Below are 6,000 nucleotides of genomic sequence, written 5' to 3'. Positions count from 1 at the left end.
CTTGAAAGACAGCTGTTGCATTTGAATCTCTTTATTTCTGCAACTTTCCTGGAGGTCAGAGAAGAAGAAGAGTTGGATTTATACCCCCCCCCCCAGGGGCTTACAAGCTCCTTTCCCTGCTCCCCCCACAACAAACACCCCGTGAGGTGAGTGGGGCTGAGAGAACTCCTACCTAAGAACTGTGACTAGCTCATGGTCACCCAGCTGGCGTGTGTTGGAGTGCACAAGCTAATCTGGTTCCCCAGATAACCCTCCACTGTTCAAGTGGCAGAGCAGGGAATCAAACCCGGTTCTCCAGATTAGAGTGCACCTGCTCTTAACCACCACACCATGCTGTCCTCCTAGGTGACTATTCCAGTCCTCCTGTTCCCTGAAGCAGCTATTAATGGGTTCTGTGGCATCTCCTGACCCATTCTGCTTGGCTCCATAACTCATTGTTTGGCTCCTTGGCTCACTGCTGCAGCCTCCTTCCCCCCTCCCACATCCATACAACAGGAACTGGGGGTCCTGGTTGCCTTATTTCTCTCCTGGGGCTCCCAGTTGCCTCGCTTGTCAGCAGGTGTTCCGGGAGCCCCCCTTGCCCCCTTCACTGGATTATACACAATACAATCTTTTACACTACTTGCAATAAACCGAAATCTTGCATAATCTACCCAGATGATTCACACAGGACTGGAAAACCACAGTGGAGTTTATACTATAACCATGTTTTACTCACCGGGACATGGTGTGCAGTTGTTACAAAGGGGGGTTCTTGTAGGATCATCTCATCTAAAGGGGTCCACCCTCTGGCAGATGTTGAAGAGACCAGATGTTTGACTGTATGTTGTTTTTGCAGGTCTTCTATCATGATGCACCTTTCCCAAATGAAACAGGTTGGTAGAATGACCACAATGCAAGAAGCACAAATATCAATGCAAAGTAAAGACAGCCTAAAAAGTGTGAATATCCATCCTACAATGTGCCCTGACCAGGATGACCCAGGCTAGCCCAGGCTTGCAGGTGGTCCAGGCTGAATGGGAGACCACCAAGGAAATCCAGGGTCACCGCATGAAGGCAGGCAACCAAACCTCGTCCAAACGTCTCTTGCCTTGAATACCATATGGGACTGTCCTTGGTTGTGACTTCACAGCTCTGTATTCCTCTCCCCATAATATGCCTCGTCCAGAGGTAATCACAACAGCATTCAATAATATGAGAAGTTGCTAAGGATCACAATGTGAAAGAGCCAGTGTACATTTCTCCGCGATATGGCACTTGAATAGGACCCTGGAATACGCTAAAGAGATGGTGGCTCAGCTGTATGAGCTGACAGAGTATCACCAACAATTTTTGTCCTTGGCCTGAAGGTCTCAATGAGCTGCTCCTGACTCCTGCCTTTTGACATGAGGGATCCCTCAACTGTATGTCCCGTTTTATTGCACTGTGATAAAGCAACAGCTCTGCGTTAACTTAGTCTATAAGCACAGGTGAAGAAGAGAGTGAGAGAGAAGAAGAGTTTTGGATTTATACCCCCATTTTTCTCTCCTGTAAGGAGACTCCAGGTGGCTTACCAGTTCCTTTCCCTTCCTCTCCCCACAACAGACACCTTGTGAGGTAGGTGGGGCTGAGAGAGTTCCAAAGAACTGTGACTAGCCCAAGGTCACCCAGCAGGAATGTAGGAGTGCAGATAGGTGGAGGAGTGTGGAATCAAACCCAGTTCTCCAGATTAGAATCCACCTGCTCTTAACCACTACACTATGCTGGAGATACAAGGAAGAGGGAGTATGCATATCTGTTGTTTACAAACACTGCCCTGCCTCTAAAGATTATTTCTCTTGTCCTGAAGGTGCTTTTTAAAAAACTCTCTAAGTGCAAGGTATGATGGGATTGCTGGTCTTCCAAGGTACCTATATAAAACACTTAAAATCCATTATAACCCTAAGGGCACTTGCTGGGGAATGGCCTATCGAATTCAATGAAATTTACTTATGAGTAAACAGGCTTAGCAGTGTGCTGCATGAGTGAACACTCTGTTTCTATAAGGTAAAGCATCAGATCATTACTGACCCATGGGGTGATTCACATCACCACATTGACTAGGCCAGGGGTAGGGAACCTGCGGCTCTCCAGATGTTCAGGAACTACAATTCCTGAATTGGCCATGCTGACAGGGGCTGATGGGAATTGTAGATCCTGAACATCTGGAGAGCCGCAGGTTCCCTACCCCTGGACTAGGCAGACTATGTTTATGGAGTGGTTTGTCATGGCCTTCCCCAGTTGCCTATGCTTTACCCCCAGCAAGCTGGGTACTCATTTTACCAAGGAAGGCAGGAAGGCAGGAAGGCAGGAAGGAAGGCAGGAAGGAGGGAGGGAGGGAGGGAAGGCAGGGAGGGAAGGCAGGCAGGCAGGGTCAACCTCAATGTTGTTATTAGCATTTTTAATGTATTTGTTTTTCGTTATGCATCCCTACCCCCAATGGACAGGCTGTGTTGTGCTGCTAGCCTAACAATCTCTTCCTCACCACCCCATCTCCTTCCCTTCCCTCGTGCCTTAGGCCACCTTTCTGATATATCCAAGTTACTGCACCTTATACCCAGGCACCATGGGAAATGGAGTCCCAATATTAATTTTTCAGTGTGCTCTGAGTTTCAGCACCTTGAATACATGAAGACATGTTTGATGGAGTGGGTGAAGTATGGGGAGGAATGAATTTCTCACCCCACACAATTGCCTACCTGGATTGGGCAAGTTTGGCTGCGGGTTGGAACCAGTCAGCATAGTACTTTGAGAAGAGGAGAAGTAACTTCTGTTACATTATCTCCTCTCCTCTCTTTCCTCTCCCTTTGACCTCCATGCACTCAGACAGCTGGGTACCCAAATAAGGAGAAGACCTTGGATTTAGACCTTGCCTCTCTCTCCTGTAAGGAGTCTCAAAGCAGTTTACACACACCTTCCCTTCCTCTCCCCACAAAAGACAGGTGAGTCTGAGAGCATTCAAAGAGAACTGTGACTAGCCCAAGGTCACCCAGCAGGCCTCATGTGTAGGAGCAAGGAAACAAACCCAGTTCTCCAGATCAGAGGCTGTCACTCACGTGGAGAAGTGGAGAATCAAAATCGATTATCCAGGTTAGAGTCTGCTGCTCTTAACCACTACACCACGCTGTGTCTCAGAACTGAATATTAACTCAGGTGAATGGATGTCATTAATTTTAAATGTTTTAATCATAACAGCATAAATTGCCCTTGATTAGTGAATATCCAAATTCACATCACTAATGGGAACATTAGAGGGCTGTTTCTGACCAGGGTCCATCTTAGCCGGCATTTTATTTCCAACAGTCAGGAACAATAGCTGGAAATCATATTAAAACATTCCACACCTTGCTAGGTTAAGATTTAAGTGAAACATTTTAGCCTTCAAGAGTATTGCTGGGGTTATGTTGAGTTTTGTAAGATGTTCATGTAATTTTCAATCTCATATTTGCAATTTTATGTATAAGTTGTTGCTGGTCATTGACCGTAATAATAAATTTGATTTGGCTAGCAGCCATACATTGAGTGGCGGTCGTCAAATGTTTTAGAGAGCCCAGGGGGAATTGCCAGTTGTGCCATGCTGATAGGATAGTGTGAAATGAGTTAGTAGGGTTTTTTTCCCCCACGCAATGAGATCATCACGGCTATTGCCACTTCTTCTGAACGGCTATTGCCAGTTCTTCTGAACGCTGCCCGGTACTCAGACCAATGGCCTATCCATATCAATATCAGTATTTATTCAGATGTACAGCTGCTCTCCAGCAGAAATCCTTCTCATCTGGAGATGCCAGGGATCGAACTTGGGATCTTCTGTATGCAAAGGAGATGATCTACTACCGTGGTGGCGAACCTTTGGCACTCCAGATGTTATGGACTACAATTCCCATCAGCCCCTGCCATCATGGCCAATTGGCAGGGGCTGATGGGAATTGTAGTCAATAACATCTGGAGTGCCAAAGGTTTGCCACCACTGCAGTCTACTACTAAACCATCATCCTTCCACCCAAAAGAGCTAAATTAGTTCAGGGATCAAACTCTCCTCTACACTGTCCAGGTATGAAATCTGTTGGGAACTGATACGTATTGCTACTGTATTGAAGATATTCTAAAGGAGTCTTCTAAAATCCATTCTTATTTTTAATTTTTAATATTTAAATCCATTCAACAACATTGGAATGGACAACACTGCTGTGTTTGGAGAACTGTTTTTAGTTCCCTTTGATCATGATGGCAATTCACTACAACTACCATTAGTATTGGTATTAGTCCTCTCCTACCATAGGCTGGAGAAACCGTCTCTAGCCTAACTGGCTCTTCCATTGGAAGAAGAGCCACCTAAATTGTAATAAGGAATGGAAGAAGGTTATAGACCTTGCTCAGAGGAGTAGTAGGATTCATGGGGGCTATCTTAGCCAATCAGGCCCCAAACTTTAGGGGGCAACCACCCGTGGTCCTGCCCCCCTCCACCCCTTGGAGAAAAAAATTGGGCTCCTTCCATCACTTGCACCTGCCCCATTTGGGACTTGGTTAGTGGCTTCTGGTGGTAGCAGAACTGCCATGTATGTCACAGAGAGTGAAAACCACCCCTTGCTTGGCCTTGGTGGGCTCGGTGAGGCTGGGGTGGCAATGATTCTGGGGCTCCATCCTGGAGTTTGCCCAGGGCCTCAGCATCACAAAAAACACCCCTGAGGATACAGGCCACTATCTATGTAGTTCTTATTCTGTTCAGCCCCGTGGGAAATCTCTTACAAGAGTGCCATTGAAACGAACGGGAGTAGCATAGTACTCCTGATCCATAGTGGGATATAACAAGTCTCAGACTAAATGCTCACCTGATCCTTACATAAAGAGGATAGATTGTAACTTTTTGCGAGTGATGTGTAAAGGAGATTGCTGAGGAAAAGAATTGTGTAGTACCAGCTATCCAAGGAGAACTGTGATGGTTTGATTTCAGCGGTTGCCCAGGATAAATTCTGCAGGGTTTGCCCATTGCTTGAGATAGTTCTTTCATTTAGCAGAATGCCCTGCAACCTTGTTAATCCCAACAGCAGAGGAGGAGGAGGAGGAGGAGACGAAAGAAGAAGAAGAAGAAGAAGAAGAAGAAGAAGAAGAAGAAGAAGAAGAAGAAGAAGAAGAAGAAGAAGAAGAAGAAGAAGAAGAAGAAGAAGAAGAAGAAGAAGAAGAAGAAGAAGAAGGAAGAAGAAGAAGAAGAAGAAGAAAAGAAGAAGAAGAAGAAAAGAAGAAGAAGAGGAGGAGGAGGAGGAGGAGGAGGAGGAGTTTGGATTTATATCCCCCCTTTCTCTCCTGCAGGAGACTCAAAGGGGCTTACAATCTCCTTGCCCTTCCCCCCTCACAACAAACACCCTGTGAGGTAGGTGGGGCTGAGAGAGCTCCGAGAAGCTTTGACTAGCCCAAGGTCACCCAACTGGCATGTGTTGGAGGGTACAGGCTAATCTGAATTCCCCAGATAAGCCTCCACAGCTCAGGTGGCAGAGCGGGGAATCAAACCCGGTTCCTCCAGATTAGATACTATGAGCTCTTAACCTCCTACGCCACTGCTGCTACCTCCCCAGCAGTATATATAGATCATCACAATTATTCTCAAATCATATATCTGGCCAAAGAGGTCAAGTTACATCCTAGGATGATCCCGTAAAATAATGAAGGCAGAATCCTGATGCTGTATGTGTGTGTGTGTGTTTGAGGGGGAAGTCTTACAGAATGCAATTATTTCCCTTCCCCGTGTCATATATTTTCCTGCATAAACAGATCCAGAGGTTGACCTTGTAGCTGGAAACAGCTCCAAATCCATCAAAGTGTCACCATCCAAATATTGAGATATCCTTGGAAGAGGAAGACTGAGACATTCTTCAGCCGGCTCCTAACTGGCAAGATAAGAAAACAAGGCCCTCCCCACGCAAAGCACTTAATATTAAATACAATCCCTTTCCATGTGATAGGGGCAGTTTAATGAGACCTTATTTC

This window comes from Sphaerodactylus townsendi, linkage group LG02, assembly GCF_021028975.2.
Source record: "Sphaerodactylus townsendi isolate TG3544 linkage group LG02, MPM_Stown_v2.3, whole genome shotgun sequence".
NCBI classification, from domain to species: Eukaryota; Metazoa; Chordata; class Lepidosauria; order Squamata; family Sphaerodactylidae; genus Sphaerodactylus; species Sphaerodactylus townsendi.
Note: the sequence above shows the minus strand (reverse complement) of the source record.